This window comes from Neovison vison, chromosome 3 (assembly GCF_020171115.1).
Source record: "Neovison vison isolate M4711 chromosome 3, ASM_NN_V1, whole genome shotgun sequence".
Classification (NCBI taxonomy): domain Eukaryota; kingdom Metazoa; phylum Chordata; class Mammalia; order Carnivora; family Mustelidae; genus Neogale; species Neogale vison.
In genome coordinates, this window is record NC_058093.1 from 155,755,688 (window position 1) to 155,780,548 (window position 24,861).

The window sequence follows — 24,861 nt, forward strand, 5'->3', positions numbered from 1 at the left end:
GTTTCTATTCATTGGATAAAACAGCCACATCTCCAATCTTGAAGAAGAGGCCTCATGTAAGAAATGAAACTTACTGTTTAACCCTACCTCAGTTCTTAGTTGTCTCTCAAACCTGTGTGATTGTCCAAGAAACCTACTTTGTTCTTACTAGCCCCCAGCAGTAAAGGATGTGCCAAGACTTGTCAACACTCTAATGAGGATTATCTTCTTTAGCACCCAAATTCAGGCTGATTGGAAGGCAGAATGTCAGGCATCAACTTTTATGGTATACAGATATAAAAAAAATAATTAAGTATGCAAATACACCTCGTCCAGGAGAAGACTGGGAGACGGGCATTTTTGTCTACTCCCACTGCACTCTCCCTGAGGTGACTGACAATTAAGAACTGTTTCTTTGTTGGATCATCCTGCTGAACTTGTGAATACAAATCCACTGGCCATCAGAGTCAGGCTAAGGGATGTCCTTTAGGTGATAGCCATAAAAATTAGGGCAAATGTATGTGCAAGTTCCCTTCTCAGAGACACTAGAGTGGGGCAGACAGAGAGCATAAAGATGGCTCCCACCAGCCTCCCCAGTCTCTGGAGAATATTAGAATCAGCTCCTAAATGTGTTTTCAGTTAGAAACCTTCCCCTCAGATCACAACTATGAAAATAAGCTGATAACCTTCTTTTATGAAGAGACTAAGTGTTTCTGTCTGTTGCCTTTGCACAATGCCCCATTAAGAACCATTTTTTAACCCCATTTTTACAGTCCTCTGGACTCATAAACAGGCTAGTTGACTATCAGAACCAGGAGATTAAGGGGTGTCCCCTGAGATGCAGTTGCAAAAACCAGGGCCCCAGATGTGTGCACAAGTTTCATTCTGGGAGATACTAGAAACCCAGAGTACGGTAGAGGGGGAGTGCAAAGATGGCTTAGACTAATCTCTGCAATCTTTGGAGAATATTTCATTTGGCCCCAGATGTGTGTTAAATGAGATCCTTGCCCCTCAGGCTAAAGCTTTTTCACAGAAAGAGTGGGTAAGTTTCAGCTTCCTCTGTGCTGTGCCCTGGGGTGTAGCCACAGTGAGTCCACATGAGCACTTCAAGAATTGTTTTTAAATTCAGTAATACCTGATGGGTCTCTTGGATGCAAGTTTCTTTGGTTTTCAAAGCTGGATGTTTTGGGGTCCTATCTCTTAGATGTGGGTCTTAAACAATGGAGTGTCAGATGTAAGGCTTAAAACCATTGCCCCTCAGGGAGAGGCTGGGATTTGTTTTTCCTCCTACTTGTAGATTACCCTGCTGGGGTTAGGATCTGTGGTAGGATTGTGTCTCAGACTTTCTTACTCATTTTGATGTGTGTGTGTGTGTGTGTGTGTGTTTCTTATTTGCCTACTGTGTAGGAGTTACTAGCCTCAGGGTTTCTTTCAGAGGTAATTCTTTCATAGCTATAGATTCAGTTTGTTATTGGAGGAGGTAAATTTAGGATCATCTTATGTCTTACCTTTCATTAGAACCCCCTAAATCCATCTTATTCATGATTTATGAACCAATTTTCTCCCAACAGATGTTATAAATATTTTCAACAAAAATAAACATCTTTTATGATATTATTGTAGCAGTTGCATAATATTTTATGAATATACCATAAGCATTTAAGCAGTTTCTAATTTGGGTATAATTCATTACCAAGTTTATGAGATGATAAAACACATATTTATAAATATCCTTGCCCACAGTTTTTCATCAACACCTACAATGTCCTAAGAATAAGTTCTTAAAAATATGATTATGGGTCAAAGAGCATAGCCATTTTAAATTTAATTATTGCCAAGTTTCTCCAAGGGAAAAGATGTGCCAATTTAGCTTCTTACTACCAATGTATGAAAGTTGTCTTTTTCCTTGGACTTATTGTTCTATCATTACTAAAAAAAATTGACTGTTAGATATGGGATAAATTTTATCTCATTTAAATGTAGCTTTGGAACTTGTAACTCCCTTTTTAACCCATTTTTACTGTCCCAAAGAAAAGCAAGTATGTATTTAAAAAGTAATTTTATAGTAATATTTTTCAAATTTGTGTGGTTTTAGGAGGAACTGTAAATTTGGAACTTGTACCTAGTTCCTTCAGCAAACAAGTATCTAAATCTCATACCTTTGGATACAAAAGTGAAATAAAAATTACCTCAATTTATTCTCATGGGAGAACTGAAAACTTTGGGCCTTAAATCGCTTCTGTTAACCTTTCAAAAAAATTATACAATTTTTTGGCACAAAGAAAATACCCCATCAACTTATAGTTAGGGAGAAAAAAATGTTGTTTTCTAAAAATGCCCTCTATCTGGAAAAAAAAAAAAAAACCCAAAACAAAAAAAACCCACAGGTAAATAATTGATTAATAGTGACTTCCTAAAAAAAATCAGATCTCTTCTTTGGAAACATTGACAGAATACCTTTGAAATCTTTCTAGAGTTTTGGGATATCTGTATTTCACTTGAATACTCCTTTTCTTTTCTTTTCTTTTCTTTCTTTCTTTTTAAACAAAAGGTAAGGGTATTTTGTTAACATATAATGTATTATTTGTTACAAGGGTACAGGTTTGTGATTCATCAGTTTTACACAATTCACAGCACTCACCATGCCACATACCCTCCCCAGTGTCCATCACCCAGTCACCCTATCCTTCCCACACCCCTCCACTCAAGCAACCCACAGTTTGTTTCCTGAGATAAAGAGTCCCTTATGGTGTGTATCCATCTCTGGTTTCATCTTGTTTCATTTTTCTCTCCCTTCCCCTATGATTCTCTTGTTTCTCATATTCCTCATATCCGTGAGATTATATGATAGCTGTCTTTTTCTGATTGACTTCTTTCACTTAGTGTAATACCCTCTAGTTCCATCCACATTGTTGCAAATGGCAAGATTTCATTTTTGATGGCTGTATAGTATTCCCTTGCATAGTTATACCACATCTTCTTTGTCCATTCATCTGTTGATAGACAGCAAGGTTCTCTACATAGTTTGGTTATTGTGGACATTGCTGCTAAAACATTGGGGTTCATGTGCCCCTTCAGATCACTACATTTGTATCTTTAGGGTAAAAACCCAGTGGTGCAATTCCTGGCTCATAGGGTAGCTTTATTTTCAACTTTTTGAGGACCCTCCATACTGTTTTCCAAAGTGGTTGCACCAGCCTGCATTCCCATGTTCCCATGAACACTGTAGGAGGGTTCCCCTTTTTCCACATCCTTGCCAACATCTGTTGTTTCCTCACTGTGGTTTTAATTTGTATTTCTGAAGACTCATTTTCTCAAAGAGAATGTCAAAGATGTCCCATCTCACTTCCTCACTGGCACCAGGGAACCCATGTTTCCTGCCAATGATAGGTTGAATAGTGAAATCCTGATCTTTAAGTTCTAAAGCAAATCAGCATGTAGTCTGGACTTTAAAATAACATAGTGATGGTTGAAACTTAGACTAGTAAACTTTGAGTCCTATGTCATGCTAGCCAATCCTAGCATCCTTCACTGCTTGCCTAATTGGATCTATATTATCCTTAAAATCTCAGCTCATTTTTATCTCTAGATGACTTTCCCTTTTACTCAGTAGTAAGTCGGTTCCTTATTACTATGTCTCAACAGAATTCTATTGTTTTCCTTCTTAGTGCTTATCAACACTCACTTGTCTGAGTTTACTGTTTGTTTTCTCCCTAATTAGACTATAGCTTCCATAAAGATAGGCTCACAGCTCTTATTTTATGTTAGTACCTGAACCTAGTTATTAGAAGGGAATGAATGTAGATATAATGCCTATAGGGAAAATGTGCAGACTAGAAGGACAAATTCATTGTGGAATAACAAATCTAAGAACAGACACTGACTCTGAAAGATGAGAGTTTTTACACATTAAATAATATTTCTCTTAACATAATGAAGCACAATGCTAAATTCCTATTCAGAAAATGTGAATAGATTAAAAGTGAGTTTGATGAGTTAATGGGCTAAAATACAAGACAATAAGATGCTTTGATGATATGTGTAAATTTGAGGTTGCATCTTGAAGAATATCCATTCTCCTTCTGATTTAACTTTGAAGATGAGAACCTGGCTAAGGGCTGGTTGGGGGGGGGTGGATAACTTTGTAACTGATGTGAATGTAAGAATCTCTATGCTAAATCAAAGAGGAAAACAAATCATAATTGAAAAAAATTCAATTAACACAGTATAAAGTAACTCTTCATGAATTTTTTAAAAAGTCTAAGACTCAGCTTTAGTACTATTTAACCAAAATAAGATTATAGAATAAAGCTAAAGAAGAGTTTACTTGCCTTCATGATCTAGCTTAAGCAAATAAAGACAGTGCAATTCCGGACCTAAATTATTTGCTCTATAAAGATCTAGTATGGTAAAAGCAAATGGACATATTGCAATAAAATGAATATGTTGTTGGCTTTATGATATGTAAAGATGAGTAAGATGTACTTCTAGATGGAAATCCCCATTTCCCTTATAAATAGCTTGGAGTTTGCTTAGCTTTTGCCTAATGCTATCAGAAAGGTGAAAGATGGACTTTGTTTAGTAGACGATGTATATTTGCAGCCATACATTGTTTTTATTTTATATGACATACAATTCTTTTCTCAGCACTTTGAATAAGTCTTTAAGACTTTTTGTCCTTCCACTGCATTTTGATCTCCATGGTTTTTGATGAATAAATAGTTGGTAATTTTCTTGAGAATTTCTTTCACTTTTCTCTTGCTGCTTTCAGAATTCTTTATATTTGACTTTGACACTTTGCCTTTTAACACTTTGATTATGATGTGGCTAGGTATGGAGCTTGTGATAGTTAATTTTATGTGTTACCTTGATTGGGCAATAGGGTGACCAGATATTTGGTCAAACATTATTTTGGTTGTGTCTGTGAAGGTGTTTTTGGATCAGATTAACTTTTCAACTGGTAGATGGAGTAAAGCAGATTGCCCTCCCTCATATGGGTGGCCCTCATCCAATTAATTCGGGTCACCAAAAAAATAACAAAGATTGATGGGGAGGGAACTTCTGCCTGAATGATGTTGCTGGGACATCAGTCTTCACCTGCATTTGGACTGGGCTACATTATTGACTTTCCAGGGTTTTCAGTTTGCTGACTATAGATACTGAGAATTCTTAGGCACCATAATCACACGAACCAATTACATACATACATAGATTTTAATATTTATAAATATATATTCAGAATATACATATTCAGATGTATATAGTATATAGTACATATATAATGTATATATATATATATTGTGTGTGTGTGTGTGTACACACATACATATTTTTGTAGAATATACAAAAAAACCCAGTGCTTTTCAAAATATATTTTCACATTTTTAAAGTATGGTGCTCCTCATGGATTACGGTGGCTATCATGATATTGAAATACTCACACATTGATATTCTCATATATATTTGCAGGACCAAAGAGTTCCCTTTCTAAGTAAGGTATAAGCAAATCACCTGTTTAGAGAACTGTAGCATAGACTAAGTAACATATTTCAACTAAAGAAGGGGCAAAGCTTAAAAAAACTAGTTGAAGTGATGAGTAGTGGAAAGAAGTCAGGCTGCATTCACAGGCAGAACCTCTTAGTATTACAGAAGTAGAAAATAACTAGACCCTAAGAAAAAAGACCCTACAAACACATAGAATTATGGGACTTTTATTGTTTTTCCCCTTTTAATAAATAAAGCAAATCCAATAACTGTGTTCATTGGTGGGAGCTTTATAGCTCTACTTTAGTTAGGGGGTACTCCCCCTTTTTTTTTTCCTCAAAAAATATGAACTCAGGAAAAGCCAATTTCATGTGCTGTTAATTTAATTCTCAACAATAAAACCTTACTTCTACTGATGGAAAATGAAATTACCTTTTCTATAACCTTTTATCTGTCAATTAAATTATGCTTTTTCCACTCTAGAATAAACCCTATACATCGTTGGCATATATACTCATCTCTTGACAAAATTAAAACTAGATAGGAAGTAATTCACTGCATTAAGTTTAGTAAATCTTGTCACTTAAAGTTGTTGACACAATGACCTTGGGAGCCATCACATCAAGGTTCACACTTCCAATGAGATGATAATTTTTTGGAGCTGTTACTCCAAAACTCCAAAACTGGTGTTACTTCTGCACTTATTTGGGTATGTGGAAGCACGATATTTTCCTTGAGATTATGTACAGCGAAAACACCTGTAGTGTTTATACCCAGCTTTAGGTGAATGAATGTCATTTATGCCCTATCATTTTTAGCCTTCTTGGCAGTAAAGAATCATGAAGTTGAGTTTGTCTGGGATATATAAAGGATAATACTATATAGGAAATGTTTCCTTTGCCTTAATGTAAATGCTGGCCAAGAGATTTTAAAGTACTTTAAACAAGAATGAACATCAGTAGGACACCTGGGTGGCTCAGTTGGTTAAGATCATGATCCCAGGGTCCTGAGATGGAGCCCCACATCTGGCTCCCTGCTCTGTAGGGAGTCTGCTTCTCCCTCAGACTGCTGCTCCCCCTGCTTGTTCTCTCCCTTTCTCTCTCTCTCTGTCAAATAAATAAATAAAATCTTAAAAAAAAATGAACATCAGCTCTGTCCACACTAAATAAATTCTCACATACTACCTTTGAACTTCTAATGGCCCATACTTCTTGTTTTTTCTATAGGCTCTATATAAAGGGACATATAGAAATCCAGTGTTCAAAACACAAGTTAGGCTTCAGGAACTGATTTTTAGATATTAAAAGTTTTATTTAGGATCATAAATTTATGCACATATACACATAGGTCTGTAATGTGTATAAATTTAAATGTATGTCTTTGAAAAGAGCAATTCAGTAGATAACCACTCCTTAGCCTTCTTTGTGAAAAAAGAGAAAAACAAAATTGTCAAGCATAATGTAATTTGGAATGTGAGAAGATATAAAACCAAAGTTATGAAATGAGGTACATACAATTCTACGGCAATAACTTTGAAAACTTTTAAAATGTCAACAATTTTATAGAAACAAAAAAAAATAAGCAAAATTAACTTCAGAGAAATAGGTAACTTAAATAGAACAGTTACCTTAGCTGAGACTGGAATGCTGATTTAAGATCTACCATTAATACAGCCAAAGGCCAGGTGGTTTCACTGTGAATTCTATGAGGTGTTAATGAACATATAATTCCAACAATACTTAAAATATTCTAGGTGTTATAAAAAGATGGATAGCTTGTCAAATCATTTCATTAAGGCAGTATATTTCTAATCTAAAAATATAACAAAAATAAAACCCCAAATCAAACAAAAGCCTATAGAATAATCTTAATTATAATCTTAATTAACTTTAAATTAAGTTATAATAAGAATAGTTACAATAAAAATAAGAATTTATAACATATATAAAATTATTAATTCTTATATAATAGGATTTATAACATAAATAAGTTATAATAAGAATAACTTATTATTCTTCATAAGTTATTAAGAAATATAATCCTATAGTATAGAAAAATACTATGTTTCAATGATATTTCCTCCAGGAGCACAAAGATGATTCAGTATTAGGAAATATGCAATAAATTAAAAACTCAAAGAGAAAAAATGTAATTAATTAGTTAATGCTTAAAAGTTCTACCATGATTTCCATCATTGCTCATTATATCGACAACAACAAAAAACTCTAAGCAAAGAAGAACGTAAGAAACGTATGCTTTTTAAAAAAATTAATATATAATGTATTATTTGCTTCAGGGGTACAAGTCTGTGATTCATCAGTCTTACACAATTCACAACACTCACCATGCCACAAACCCTCCCCAATGTCTGTCTATCACCCAGCCACCCCATCCTTCCCACCCACCTTCATTCCAGCAACCCTCAGTTTGTTTCCCAAGATTAAGAGTCTCTTATGGTTTGTCTCCATCTCCATCCATCGGTTTCATTTTGTTTCATGTTTCCCTCCCTTCCCCTATGATCCTCTGTCTTATTTCTCAAATTCCTCATGTCAGTGAGATCATATGATAACTGTCTTTTTCTGATTGACTTCTTTCACTTAGTGTAATACCCTCTAGTTCCGTCCACATCGTTGCAAATGGCAAGATTTCATTTTTGATGGCTGTATAGTATTCCCTTGCATAGTTATACCACATCTTCTTTGTCCATTCATCTGTTGATAGACAGCAAGGTTCTCTCCATAGTTTGGCTATTTTGGACATTGCTGCTAAAACATTGGGGTTCAAGTGCCCCTTCAGATCACTACATTTGTATCTTTAGGGTAAAAACCCAGTGGTGCAATTCCTGGGTCATAGGGTAGCTTTATTTTCAACCTTTTGAGGACCCTCCATAGTGTTTTCTAAAGCGGTCGCACCAGCCTGCATTCCCATGAACTCTGTAGGAGGGTTCCCCTTTTTCCACATCCTCGTCAACATCTGTTGTTTCCTGACTTGTTAATTTGAGCCATTCTCACTGGTGTAGTATGCTGGTTTTTATAGAGTTTTTAATCATATGATTTAAATGTTATTTTAAATGGAAAATAATTAAATCAGAAGTAAATAGGAAAGGCCCTCCATTAAAAATGGTATTTAATCATCATGGTTTTTGCAGTTCTAAAATAACTATGTATTCATTCAACAAATGCTAATTGTATACTTCAGATGTACCAGGCACTGGTAATACAGCAATGAACGAGGGACACAACCTTAGTTCTCATAGAATTGTTTCTTTTAGTGGGAGGAAAAAAAAAAATCAGTAAGGACAGAAGACATAGGATGGTAATAAGTGCTATGGAGAAAACTAGGACAAGAAATGCAACCTTGTAGTATTTCTTGAAATTAATATACAGATATTCTTCAATATAGATATTAATTCCTGGAAATCTATTTCCTAAAAATAAAAAGTTCCATTAGGGACAATACTTTGCCAACAAAGTGAAGGTTATAAAAGAAAAGAAGATTGAATAAATCGTGGTAAATCCTTTCCAAGGAATATTATTCAGTCACTTAAATGAATTACATTTCAACCTGTTGACTTGAGAGAAGATTTTATATTTTATTATTAAGAAAAGAAAGATGCAAGTAGGAGATTCCATTTTGATAGAATAAGCAATAATAAAGAAAAAATTCTGTATATGTGTACATGTTAATCTATCTGCATACATAAGTGCACATATACCAGTTATGTGGAGAACATATAACAGTTAATAATGATCATCTAACAGATAAAGATAATTTCTGGGAAGGTATACAAAAAAATAAAGCCAACTAATACATATAATATCCCATTTATGAGGTTTATGAGGATTTGTAGAAGGATTGTGAAAATGTTCATGATAAATTCTAGAGTGGCAGGAGTTTAGGTGGTTTTTATTCACATCTTATGAACTATTATTTTAACAATGATAGTCATCATCATGAGTAATTGGTAGAGATGGTGGGAATGAGATTCTGATTTTGGTGTAGTGTTTCCCAGAATATAACTTGTTACTTAAACACTAAAAAGTCCTGGCTATAAACAATGAGCAAAAGAAAAAATCTATGCCACTCAAGAGAATACTTCAAAGCATGTGAAAAACACATGAGAGTTTCTTGAACATACAATGAAATTCAAGTCTGGAACTTCAAATAGAGAAGTGAGTGTATTTTATCTATATCTGATATCCTAACTTTCCTCCATGCCCTATCAAGACCAAATTAACCAAAATAGATTTTTTAAGATAAAAAATCAGCTTGCCTTTGCAACCCTGTAAGACATTCCAAGCATGAATTTCAGTTACAGGATTTGTTACTTCAGAAATGGTTAAAGTAAATCATGCTGTTTAAGATGAAAAATGTAGCATGCACACCACCATTGCTCTCTCTGCTTTGCCCTCAGTTTCAGATTTTTTTCCTCATCAAAATGCAAAATACAGTTTGAAAAATTAAGCTAGGCCCTTTGTGTTTATCATGAAGTTTATTTGTATTGTCAGCCCTCAGATGCTTTAGGTAGTTGACCTAGTCTGAGCAGACTCCTCAGTCTTTATAGATTACCCAGCACCTTGAGAGTAGATGGGAATATACCAAACTCTCCCTGCAAGGGAAGGTCCAATGAATACTCATTGCAATTTTTCACCTCTAATTAAAGTGTAGATGGTTTTAAATCTTTTTTTTTTTTTAAGATTTTATTTATTTATTTGACAGAGAGAGAGATCACAAGGCAGAGAGACAGACACAGAGAGAGGGGGAAGCAGGCTCCCCGCTGAGCAGAGATCCTGATGTAGGGCTCAATGCCAGGATCCTGAGGTCATGACCTCAGCTGAAGGCAGAGGCTCAACCTACTGAGCCACCCAGGCGCCCCGATGATTTTAAATCTTAAGTGTGATGACAACACATTGCAATTTTATACATGAGATTGGCTGGGGGTACTTTCACCTTTCCAATTCACCTACCGTATCCTCAAAATGATTATTCCCATCTCAGAATTAGTCCTGAAGCATGTTTATTTGTAACTTTAGGTAAGAATCCTGAGTAAGAAAATCCAATAGGATAGGTTACAATACAATATCTTACAATGCAATGCAATGCAACACAACATAAAACAATACATTTTCCTAGGTTTAAAAAAGAAAAAGTGTAACAAGGAAACTATTTATAAATCTTTGCCTGCTATGTTATTAACAAAAAAGCTTAATTTTTTTTCTTTTTTTGCAATGTGACTGTTAAAGACCAATGAACTATGAAAAAAGTATCTAAGGAAAATAACAATGATACCTTTGAGGATAATTAAAATCAAACTTTATTTTTCTTAAACTGGGGTTTTGCAAACTCAGGGTGCCCATGCACACAAATTTGCATTTGCTTCTAATCTTCTATCTAGTTCCCTGTTCTATTGTGATGTTACTTCATCCAGGTTTTCAGTGCCCTCATGATGATAATAATATGGGAGTTCTCTCATCATAGTGTTCGTTAGTTAATCACAAAAGATAGATTGAGCTGGAAATCTATTTTGAGTATATATATTTAAAACATGTTCTGTTGCTTCTAAAATTTTTTGTTCTCTAAACTTGACCCAGTCCTTCTTAAGATTCTAATAAGTTATTTTTCAAACACATTTATAAAATCTTTAAATAAACTAATACGTTACTGATGACATAAACAATTTTGGCAACCAACACAAATTAGTCTTGATATGTGTAAAATTCACCTGGGGGGAACAGGTAGACAGTATTAGAGAGAAGTCCACTAACCACTATAATTCTGTGGGTGGTGGACATTAGTCTATAGATTTGAAAGCAATGACAAGTATGGGCTAATTTAGAAGGTAGAACTCACAATGAAAGAGCCAGCTGTAATAATAAAAGGCAATAATAACAGGTGATGATTGTTGAGCATATGCCATGTACTAGAAACTGTGCTAAGCTTTTACAAATACAAATTCCTTCTATATCAAGGTGTCAACTCTGGATAGTTTGGTATCTACTGTCCATACCCAGTAGCTGTCCTTGGTCTATATATTATTCACTACCACTCACACAAATTCATTTACACACAGTTATAAATATTTTTTTTCCTATGAGTAGTAAAATCCTTCCCTTTTGTTGTTAGCTTTAAGTTTCAGTTATAATGTTAATGGACAAGGACTACAGAATTAGACATATTTTATCTTACTAATCAGCACCACTGAAGAGTGATCTAAACCAGGAAATGGATACAGACATTTGGAACAAGAAATGATAGAATGAATTTCTGGAGCATGTTGGTTGAAGAAGGATTGAAAAGGGATTCCAGTTAGGACAGGAATTTCTCGTTTGATATAATTCACCATAAGCTTTGTTCTCACAAGATAAGATAACATACATATCTTTAATGTTTCTTAAATAAATGTAAAATGTCAAAATCAAGTTTTATTTTGTATAGAATTCACCAAGAGGAAATGAGCCTCTGGTAAAGCAGATGTAATTTTGACAGGAGGAAGAGAAGGAACTCCAGGTGAGAATATATAGTTTATCCTTGGAGACATCTAACATCTATGTATCTTGCATGACACAAATCTCCTTGCCAATATAGCATCCACATACTGATCTTCCACCTAAGAATATTCTGAATGGCATCTATGATGCTGGTGCAAATAATGATATAAAACCAAGTCAAGATCAATCAGGCCTTGCGGCTATGCTTTCTTTGGACTGCTACTGAAACGTAAAGAAGATTGGTAGAATCTCAAGGAGGAGGAAGAAAATCTGAGAGGTAAAGGGCTTCTGGGAAGTTTCTCAGGGCTTTGGGGGTACAGCTGTTTGAAGAGGACAAGATTGAGGAGATCAATCCCCTTACCCTCTACTTTTAATATAACAACTCCAATTTTATTTTTCTTTTTGAGATAGATAAGGATTCCTCTTATGACTACATTAAAGTAGTAAAACAAAACAAAACACAGCAATTACTGTGTAAAAAAAAAAAAAAAAAGTGAAAACATCATCCTGATTTCCCGTCTAAAAATCATTTAGAATGCAAAGGTTAAAAAAAAAAAAAAAAACCAAAACCAAAAAACAGTTCATAGGTCTGAAGTGGGTATCCAAGAATCTATTTCTTTTTGTTCTTTTGTTTAAGCTCTTATGTTGACAGTGGTAAATGTGGTCCCAGACCATATTTTGAGAAATACTTCTCAGGAAGGTTTTCTTTCAGATTACTTTGATACTTTTCTCCTGCCATTTCCAAAACACCTTATCTCCTGGAGCTCTCCTTCATCTACTGCAAATCTCCTATTCTCCTCTGGATGCATAGAAACTTCCTTTTGGTGACTTTTAACTTAACCCTGACTCCTGCCTTTTTATCAATATGAGAAATCTATCTCCTAGAAATTTGTTATTTGTTTCATTATTATTATGTTTCATATTGTTTCAGTCTCTTGTAAAAGAGATTGCTCATGAATATTATTGAATTCTGAATTCCATTAAGAGAGATTGGGCCTATAGCCTTGTAAAATGAATATGTAGTATTTCATAGTGTTCATATTCACATATCTACATTGCTATGATGATTTTTAAATAATCAATAGCTTTCTTGTTTCCAATTATATTATTTGTCTAATGTAAATCAATTGTCTTAAAACTTATGTACAGCATGGTAATTTTAACACAGAATTGTACTGGGAACCTTAATATTTTAAACAATCTATAAATTCTTAGAGACTTTAAGTTTTGGTTCTTGAAAGGAAAAAAATAATTTTTTTTGAAAGATTTTATTTATTTATCAGAGAGAGAGAGGGGGAGAGAGCGAGCACAGGCAGACAGAATGGCAGGCAGAGGCAGAGGGAGAAGCAGGCTCCCTGCCGAGCAAGAAACCCGATGTGGGACTCGATCCCAGGACGCTGGGATCATGACCCGAGCCGAAGGCAGCTGCTTAACCAACTGAGCCACCCAGGCATCCCAGGAAAAAAAAAAAAAATTTATAGACACACTAAAACTCCTCCATTGGGCCCTAAGTTTCTAAGTAGAATGAATTTGGAACCATTGTCTTCAATGGCATAGCTCCTATGCCTCTTTGTAAAAAAAAAAATGGGCTTTTCCAGCCTTTCTCTTTTACACAGGTTTTTCAGGAGCATTCAGTGATGCTGTGTATAAGTGCCAAGAATTTCTAGTGAGCTGGAAGAAGTAACAAATGAACATTTCTCTTTTAATGTAAATCATAGGCTTAAATTCTCTCTTGCTCACTCTGCCCACCCTCTTTTGCTTTATTATGTCCACATGTGTGAGTTGGGAGAAACACATAAAGTGGACTGTTCATTAAGAAAAGAAAACCATAGCCCTTAAATCATGAATTTATGCAATTTTTAACTGTTTTTAACAAGCACAAAATGGTTCACGGGAATTATGCAAGTATAGATCATTTTAATTTGAATCATTGTGGAATCATAAAAGACTCAGTTCTTTAATTTTGTGCCTTCAAGTCAGCTACTTTGATTAAAAAATAATAAAGCATGAGAGCCGTAGGGTTCTCACAGGTTCTCGACGCTATCGTGGCTCCCTGATCTTCCGTGCTAATTCTCCTCATTAATATTAATAAAAGGCTGATAGGCCATTGCAAAGCATGATACGAAAAGCAGGCAATTAATTGCTTGTAGTATTTTTATGCTTATTTTGCACAATGAAAATAATGCCTCAGGACTGACTATCAGCTAATCAATAATATCAACTGTGTTGAAAATGAGCACCTTCCGTTTCTTTTTCATAAATCTCCCTTAAATCTGAGAAACATGAAAATCCAGTGAATGTTCTTGAAATTAACAGGATGGAAAAGAAAGTGTTTTATTTTAGCTGGCACTCTTCTATTTAGGGAGAGGAATCTCACAGACACACACACACACTTATATATTTGTATAGTTTATATATTTGGGCATTTCAGATTGTACAGTAATTTTAATTAGGACGTTCCAGATGGTTTTACAGTTTTGTAGGTGAGACTGAAATTTAGAAGATAAGAAATAAGAAGATAAGGACCCCGTTTTGGGGTTTACTGATCAACCCTTTTGATTGATTTATTAAATCAACGAGTTTTACTGATTTTTTAAAACCTTTTTGTTAATCAACCACCTGATATTTTTAAGGGCAAATGCCCTTTTTTGAGTTGAGTTTTAAAAGTCTTATTAAGGTTAAAAAATCCTAGATCTAGAGTCTTCCCTTATCACTGGAGATTGGAGAAGAATGCTTCTGATCCTGGTATTTCTGTTTTACTTGTGAAAATTATGTAAGTTCTATAATTTTACCATTAAAAAAGCCATTCTGAGTATATGAAATGATGAGTTTAATCTGACCTTGTCCTTGATGTGACCATGTTCATTTCATCTTACATCTTTAGCATTATAACATCAGTTCCTGTGCCATACCCAAAAAGGCCAATCATTAGGTGTTTAATAAATCCAGTTGCTTATATATAAATATATACACACACATGTCATTCAGATGAAAATACCTGGAATAAATAATTTTTATTAAAAAATACTTTCTCAGACATTTAGCTTCAAAAATACTTTATGCATTATTTAATAAAATGGTCAAAGTGATAAATGGGCACAGAAACATAGTTTTATAAATATCAGGGTACTCAAAATAACTTAACCTAAAAATGTGACAAGAAATCTGTGGGTGATCAATTAAAAATTCTAATGCAGCAAAATAATCTCCTTAGCACACAATTTCTCCAAGTCACACATATGCCAATGAAGGTAACCATTTCCAAGTAAAAGAATAGTTACTAAATGAGTAGAATCTCTGTAGATTGTAAGCTAAATTGCCAAATTAAGGGGAAAAAAAAGGATCTAAGTCCAGCATATGAACTAGAAACAAGGGCTGTCAGTCCCTTTTGTACATGTCAACTTCAATTCTTAACCAAACAACCAAATAGGGCTATAAAGTAGGGAATAATATAGTATGCTAAGAAAGGTTGCTTGCAGGGATCTTGGGCCATAGGAAATACCAAGTTTTCCCATTTTCAAGATGACTTTGATTTGCAGAAGGCCCATCTGAAGATTGTTTATCTTATATTTTGAACCCTACACTTCTAAGAAGTTACCATCAGGTGATTCATGGCATTGTAGATTTAGAGCTTTGACTTTACTCATGGTATCTTGGAGATAAATGGTCTTGAGTCAGTTAGTGGATTTAAGATCCTTTACAAAAACATAATTTATTAGTACATTAGACAATGCATCTCAATGAATAATGACAAAATATAGAAAAGTTGTAGAAATCAATGTTAAAGATGTAACAATTTTTTTCTATTCTTTTTCTAGAATAAGTTGTTAAATTCGAATTATTCATTTATTTATTTTTTTATTTTTATTTTTATTTTTTTTTTTTTAAAGATTTTATTTATTTATTTGAGAGAGAGAGACAGTGAGAGAGAGCATGAGCGAGGAGAAGGTCAGAGGGAGAAGCAGACTCCCCATGGAGCTGGGAGCCCGATGTGGGACTCGATCCCGGGACTCCAGGATCACGCCCTGAGCCGAAGGCAGTCGTCCAACCAACTGAGCCACCCAGGCGTCCCTCGAATTATTCATTTATTTATACTTATACATTTTAATAGACATTGAGGTGTTTTACAGCTAAAGAAAATATAAAATGAAAATATATACATTTAAAATATAAAATCCTATCTCCAGGAGCTAAAGAAAGTTCTTGAGGGGTAATTCTTACGTTATTGGAAGTTTCATGTTGCTATAAAATTTCCAACATCTAATCTAATTTCTAAGTTTCTTAGAAACTAAAGTAAAAAGGGAAACACATTATGATGCGTAACTTTCATTTTCTTATAAAGGACAATTTGCAAATTAATCCCCAGAAATAATTTTTTTCTCCCAGAAACTCAACTAATTGACTTATCTGAGATTGCACTATTTCTCAGAATAAATTTTAAAGGATGTAGAAAACATCTTTCCTTTGTTAGAGACTCAAATGATTTGAAAGCCAAAAGTGATTTTGGAAACCAGATACATAAACTTGATATTTTATGAACAGTTGGACTGAGCTTATGAAAAGTAGATAATTTTTCTAATAACATTCAACTGATTAGCAGTAGCAGCTCCTCTGGAAACCACTGACTTCAGTTCTTCTTACATCCCACTTTATCCTAACTTGGTCTCAAAATTAGATAGTATACCTCAGCCTCTCCTTCTGCCTAGCCTGTACTGGTTAACAAATTCCTACAGATGACTTCAACTACTTCCCATTTTAGATCGTGGCACAATTTTCCTAACCCTCGGCTAAACAGCCCCAATTCAGTTTCTGACAGAAGCTATTTTTTTTTTTTTTTCCATTTGAAATCTTGCATCTTTCTGGCTTCTTTTAATTGTAGTAAAGCATACTATCTAGCCATCTGCAGGACACCTGGGTAGACAGTCCTCTTGTTCCAGTTTCAGATTTTTCCAATGACCACCATCACCATGTGTTCTTATCAAAATAGGTGAAAATACTTCTTAGTAAACCTATGCACACATCCTCGTTGGAAATATCTATTGTGTAAGATAAAATATTAGCATGTATCTTGGACATGCTAAAAATCAAAGTGGATTTTATTGGCCTTTATATCTCAACTTTGGCACAAGAAAAGCCAGTCTAATTCAACTACATCCAACAAATGCTATCATGTACTTATTTTAAAGTTAATACTATTATGTACAAATGCTATCATGTACTTATTTTAAAAGTCACTGTGAAGAATAATAAAAATGGCCTATGCCATCTAATGAAAATAAGTACAACAAAATAATGTCTTTATATATGCCATGAGAAAATTAGTAAATAAGTAGTACTATGCAGAGGTGGGTCTATTACTTCTGTTGGAGGGAAGTGTAATGACTTCAGGTGGGACAAATCAGATTGCTATTTGCAGTGATTGGATTGACGATTACCATAAGATTGAGCTGAAGTACCATTCCCTCCAACTTTAAATAAAAGTGACATTTAAAGGATAATATCTCCCATGAAACATTCTAATTGTTGCCTGGTGATGCTCTCGGGATTTTTGTTTGTTGTCTAATATTCTTTTTAGGTTCTTCCATATCAGTGTTGTTTGATAAAAATCATAGGTACTTAATGTGTGGGAGCACAACTTCAAGATATACATAGTACACTTCAGTGGATAGAGAATATGGAAGGCCCAGCCTAGATCAGCAACATCTAGGCAAGGTAGTATCTGTATTGTCTCTGTAGGCACGATAGTATCATATGCTTTTTTAAATGTGTTAACTGTAAATTTTACGATGCTCAAACAATATGGATTGATTAGAATGTTGCAGTCCTCTTGTATTCCATCTCAAATGTGGTACCAAATGACATCTGCTTAATACCTACATTGCTTTGCCCCTTGCCATGATGGTAGTATGTTTTAAGTGTCTTAACAGACTCAAGCCAAGGGCTCCCAAGGTTAACACTGCTCACTTAATCAGGAATATGAGTTAGCAGTTGTATTATTATTATTAATTTTTTTAGAGAGATTTCATAGGTGTAAGAGAGTCAGAGCGGTGGGGGGGAGGGGTTGTGGACAGGAGTGGAGGGAGAGGGAGAAAGGAAATCTTAAGCAGTCTCCGTGCTGGGTAGAGGACTTGATCTCACAACACAGAGATCATGACCTGAGCCGAAATCAAGTCAGACGCTTAAGCAATTGAACCACTCAGGTGCCCCAGCAGTTGTCTTGATGTAACTGAGCCTCTGCAAGAACCAAAGGAAAGTAGAGTTGGGCGGACAAGATAGAGATGAGAAGGAGGTTCTGGATCTTTTACTATCTCCAGTGGAAACAGCTAATGAAATATTTTTGTTTGCCTGTTTTAACTATTCTTTGCTATTGAAAATGAGGGGTTTTTTTTCCCTCAAAATTAAAAAAAATTACAGACCAGGATGCCTGGGTGGTTCGGTTGGTTAAGCAGCTGCCTTGGCTCAGGTCATGATGCCAGGGTCCTGGGATCCAGTCCTGGATCAGGCTCCCTTCTCCCTCTGCCTGCTCTGCCTGTTGCTCCCCCAGCTTGTTCTTTCTCTCTCTCTGACAAATAAATAAACAAAATCTTTATTTTTTTTAAAGATTTTGTTTATTTATTTGACAGAAAGAGACAAAGTGAGAGAGGGAACAGAGGCAGGAGGTGGGAGAGGGAGAAGCCGACTTCCCGCTGAGCAGAGATGTGGGGCTTGGTCCCAGGATCCTAGGATTATGACCTGGGCTAAAGGCAGACACTTAACAACTGAGCCACCCAGGTGCCCCACAAATAAAATCTTTTAAAAAATAAAATAAAGGTGCCTGGGTGGCTCAGGGGGTAAAGCCTCTGCCTTCAGCCCAGGTCATGATTCCAGGGTCTTGGGATTGAGCCCTGCATCGTGTTCTCTGCTCAGCAGGGAGCCTGCTTCTCCCTCTCTCTCTCTCTTCCTGCCTCTCTGCCTACCTGTGATCTCTATCTGTCAAATAAATAAATAAAATCTTTAATAAAATAAAATAAAAAATTACAGGCCAAAATGATGACAAAAACAACAAAATCCAAACAGTTCTGAGCAAGGAGACTGATTAGCTGCTAATTAGTAAGCACATATTCCCCTCCCTTCCCACAGACAGAACCCTTCAACACAGGTCCTTGGTGAACATCCCTGAAGAAAAGTATACGGTGGTCATTGTCCGTCAATCCTTCCTCATGCACAAAAGGAGACCATGAAAGATAGTAGTTAGTGGGATGTTAGATGACTTACACAAATTTGTTTTCTGAAACTTTCTACTTCACACAGAAACTAATACTTCCAGAGAAAATTTTACTTCTCAAATACAGAAAGGAAAAATTCCACTATGCAGATATATTCAATCTAACTCTTGCTCTTCCGGTCTTTTCTGTTGAACACAATGTTTGGAGGTATTTGGGAGAGGGTGCTTTTGTGTACTTTCTTCCCTAAGGCTTTCTTCCTGATATGTTCTCCAAAGGTTATCAAGAGAATCTAAATGAGTAAATGGAAGGGTGGGGAAAAAAAATAACAGAGGGGAGAACTTTGATACCTTATAAATTCCCCATCTCCACCATTGGCTAACCCTTTCCTATGATGGAAAGGAAGGAAGAAAAAAAGGAAGGAAGGAATTAAAAGTTCTATTCAATTAATAAATTTAATGATTTTTGAGGATGTTATTTTTGTGGTGGTGCTATGACCTGTTTAGAATTTAAAAAATAAGTAGGGCCCTGAATCCAAACAGGCACAAATACTTATCTTTTAATAAAATGTGCTATTGCCTTAACCTTCCTCCCTTCATTGACATTTGCTTGGACAGGTCTTTTGTAAATTCCACTTACAGTGAGTTTTCCAATATTAGGGTTTTACTGTGTAGCTAGCCTTACCAAGATATCCACATCTTCAGTCTGACCTTGACATCATTCAGGTGACAGCACTACACTCCTGACATCCATAAAAGAAAGGCTATACATGACTACACAGTTAACTCATATTCAAGCTGGGCAGTGCCAAGTCTTAAAATGTTACAGAGAAAAATATTCTAGATTTCACATACCTATCAAAAGTGGCTGGATTTCATACTTCTTTTCTACTTCAAGTCTGATCCTATTTCAGAGTAAAGAGTTATTTGAAAAAAGAAAATACAAACATTTCTAATTGTTGAAATACAATTTATTCTTTTAATTTATCCACAAGACATGCAATTTATTTTTAATGAGTTTTAACTTTTTTGGAGTAATTAGTAAAATATATAATTTATTCAGAAATCTTCCTAATTTTAAGATAATACTGATATAACATCATTTTCAGCTAGCCATGAATGAAAGTAAAATACCATAATGACAAAATCACCCAACACTAAAAATACAGTAAGTCACCAAAAGTGACTTAATGTGGTCCATAACCCCAGTACTGCAAAGTCAATTCTTCCTGAATAGTTTTCATTCTAGGAAAACAAAACTGCTGATTAATGTCAGCATTTAAGCACATAAGCTGTAATATAATGTATACTTGGGAATAGTTATTACCAAAAAAGAAGAAGAAGAAGAAGAAAAAAAAGCCCTACCATCTGATTTCCCACCACAATTAAAAGAACACTTAGTTCATGTAGACAATATGTAATAGCACCCTGGTGCTACAATTACAACCCTTGCTACTCTTGGCAAATCTACTGGTATGCCATCTGTTTGCCAATAGCATCTTTAGGGTAGGATACTATAGTAAGAACAGAAAGCTTCTATGCTTCCATCAATCATTACTACAGGTCAGCAAGAAAAGTTCTTTGAACTCAGCTCTAAAACCCAGTGGGAAAGAATTGTATTTTAAAGACCAAACCTATATTTTTTTAAAATTTTTATTTATTTGAAGAGAGTGAGAGAGAGAGCATGAGAGGAGAGAATGTCAGAGGGAGAAGCAGATTCCCTGCTGAGCAGGGAGCCCGATACAGGACTCAATCCCAGGACTCCAGGATCATGACCTGAGCTGAAGGCAGTTGCTTAACCACCTGAGCCACCCAGGTGCCCCTGTAAAGGACCAAATCTTATTTCTTGAGACAGATTGCCAGAGACCTAGCATCTAGTTCAATGATTGCTTTTTAGTAGTCTGAATTATCGCTGGCATATTCATCACATGGAAGCAGGAAGCATATGCATAAAACATCTTCTCAGTGAAACTTGCAATGTATAAAATTATAGTATAAAATTATTAGTATAAAAATTATAGGTTAAAAATTGCAATAATATTTAAAGGCAGTCACCTATGTTCTGTTTCTCAAGGCAAGGTAGTATTTAATAAATGTCTTAGAAATTGAGGAGTTATTTCAATAGGATGACTCAAGGAGATCTCCTGGAAAAGGTAATATTCGATATATGTTTTAGGAAGCAGAAATGACAAGTATATATCTATGAGACCTGTATATGTTTGTATGGGACATGGAGGAAATGCCTTCTAAGCAATTGTTGTGCAAAGCAAGGATGAGAGTAAGAGAGCTCTGTGTCTTGTGGAAATGTAAATAAATAGTCCATGTAGTTTTATCTGGAGGGTCCATTTTGATGAGAAGTAAAAAAGGTTTAAAAGGTTGCTTTGGAATGATAGTGAAGGGCCAATTATTTGGGAACATTCACATTTTTTTGGTAAAAAGAATCTAAGATGTGGCATATATATACAATGGGATATTATTCAGCCACAAAGAAGAATGGTATCTTGCAATTTCCAACAACCTAGATGAACCTAGAGGATATTATGCTCAATGAAGTGAGAAAGACAAATACTGTATGACTTTACTTACATGTAAAGTCTAAAGGGGGTTGAAGGGATGGGGTAACTGGGTGATGGACATTGGGAGTGTATTGTTGTAAGGAACACTGGATATTATATAAGACTGATGAATCACAGACCTGTAACCCTGAAACAAACAATACATTATATGTTAATTAATTGAATTTAAATTTAAAAAATAAACTTAAAAATATTCACTAAAAAACATACAAACAGAAGAGAAGAATTGTAGATACAGATAACACACTGATGATTGCCAGGGGGTGGGGCATAAGCATGGCTGATAAAATAGGTAAAGGTACAACCTTCTGGTTACAAAATAAATAAGACATAGGGATATAATACACAGCATAAAAAAAATCGGCAATAATATTGCAACAACTTTGGTTTCAGATGGTAACTAGACCTATCAAGATGATCATTTTGTAATATATATAAATAGTGAATCACTGTACTGTATATCTCAGACCACTACAATGCTGTATGTCAATTACTCTTTAATAAAAAGAAGAGATTTGGGGTACCTGGGTAGCTCAGTCAGTTAAGCGTCCAATTCTTGATCTCAGCTCAGGTCTTAATTTCAGCCCCATGTTGGGCTCCACACTGGATGTGGAGCCTACTTAAAAAAGGAAAAGCAAAAGAGGAGATTTGAATAGATATGTCACAAAATAACTTGGAAAAAGGATTAATAAGCATGTGAAATAATGTGCAGTATCACTTCAAGGAAATGCAAATTAATATCACAATAAGATACCACCAAACATTAATAAGACTAAAAATAACACATGTTCATTGGGATATAGAGCAACTGGAACTCTTCTGTAATGCTGCTGGGGGCATAAAAACTATCAGGTTCTTTTAGAGCCAAACATACATTTATCATGTAATCTAATAATTCCACTCCCGCATATTTAACCAAGAGAATAAAAACATGCATACACACACACAGATAAAATTAATCTCGGTGCTATCAGAAGATTGACTTCAGTGGGTAAATTGACTACAAAGGGAAATTAGGGCCCTATTTCAGTTTTCTATGAACAAGACCATATTTTAATTGAACCAAAGCATTGGTGAAAGAAATTGAAAAAAGAAAGAGAAGCAAGAGAAATCTCAGAGTAACAATTATTAGCAAACTGTGACAGGCATAAGAAGAGATTAGATTCCTGAATGTAAAAACTATAAAGAAGTTGGATGGCCTGTGTGAATAGGCTTTATTTTTATGAATAGCTGAATTGTGATTTAGATTAGAATTCAGAAAACAATATAAACAACTCTATGTTGGTGAACTGAAATTCAAGGTGAATTATAAATTATTCTCTCTTTTTTAAGGTTTTATTCACTTATTTGTCAGAGAGAGAGAGAGAAAGAGAGAGCATGAGCATAAGCAGGGGGAGCCACAGGCAGAGGGAGAAGCAGGCTCCCACATTAAGCAAGGAACCCAATGGGGACTGAATCCCAGGACCTAGGATCATGATATGAGCCGGACATGAAGGCACATGCTTAATCTACTGAACCACCACAGTGTCCCTAAATTCTTCTGTCTTTAATATTTTTATTTTTATAAACACTGATGCAAATGATTCTGCACTGAGAAGAAAAATATTTTTGAAATTTTCGTTTGTCTGTTTTCTGTGTTGAAACATGCCCTTAATTCAGGATTTCACTGTGTTACTGCAGTCTCAGAAAGCATGTCTTCAACATCAGGAAATTTTCCTATAACAGTAAGATCTTGGCATTTTATAATTATGCTAATTAAAGCAGTCCAGAGATCAAAAAGGGAAACTGGCTATGTTTCTGAAGAAGGACCAGGGAAATATAAATATGTAGTGTATTCATTATTTAGATGAAAATATGCTCTATTGTGTTGGGTATAGATTTTAATTCTATTATTGCATTTTTCATTTCCTCATATTCTCTCTTCTTTTATACATTCATGCTTACATCTAATCCTGTTATAATCAGTTTATCCTTTTCTTTGCTACTTCCCGAAGCAGCAACCATGCAATATGTCTAGAATCTAAACTTAGAATCAATAGGCCCCTTGGAGTCCCATCATTAGCTTAAAGTGCCTATGAAACATGCAAATTATTGTGCAAGTGTTCAGTTATCTTGGTATAGCTTTTTGAAGTTTATCAAAACACTCAAGTATTTTGCACTGACACATATTTGTCCATGTACTAGCACACAAAATGAAAATGGGCTTTAACTTTTGTATGGAGTGTGCAGTGAGACTTTGTCTTTGCAGTTAGTTGAATGTCATTGGCAATAAATTCTATGGCTCCTGTAAGGGAAACAGCTAACTCTTAAAGGCTCTCTTTTAACATTTCCCACTGCAAACATAGGTCCAGTCCTGTACACAGAGTTGGTGACTGGCCTCTTACTATAACATTGTTTCTTCCAAATCCCTCTCCCACTAGCTTATTATGTTAAGTATCCTGTAAATTATATAACTGTAGTAGAAGTGTTCTCCTAGAGCTCCTTATAAAAAATATCTATTACTTGCATGGGCAGATATGAGCCTGTCCCTCTGGGTCATTTCCACAAAGGGTCTGACCATCTACATTTGAATGTAACTAGAAAAAATAATTCCATGAGGAAGGGAAGTTTGTGTGCTTTTGTTCACCACTGTATTCACAGCACTTAGGATAGTGCTCAGCACATGGTACATATGCAGAATATTGTAGAAGGAATTAATGAACAGCTGTGTATTTGAGGCCTTTGCTCTGGTGAAAACACTTTCAGATGGATTTCCTCCTCTCTTACCTCTACTTCTGCCTTCTCTCCTCCTCTGCAACTGGGTTCATCAGATACTCCCCATTATTTTCTATAGCTTTTCTCCCTCCTGGCCAAATTCTTCACATAAACATTTACATGTGCCCATCTTAAACATACAGAAAAATAATCCTTTATTGATGTCCATGACTAAAAGACTGTAATGACTCTAAATTTTAATCATGATATACAAAAGCATTTCTGATGTAACCCTTCCTTTCTCCTCCAGCCTCATCTCTTGCTCTAGGTCTTTGACATGGACAGCTTAACCCTTCCGATGTTTTATAGCACAACGTTTCATCTCTCTACCAACTCTGCCCATTTTCACAAAATTGTAACTCTTCCTGGGCCTTCACCT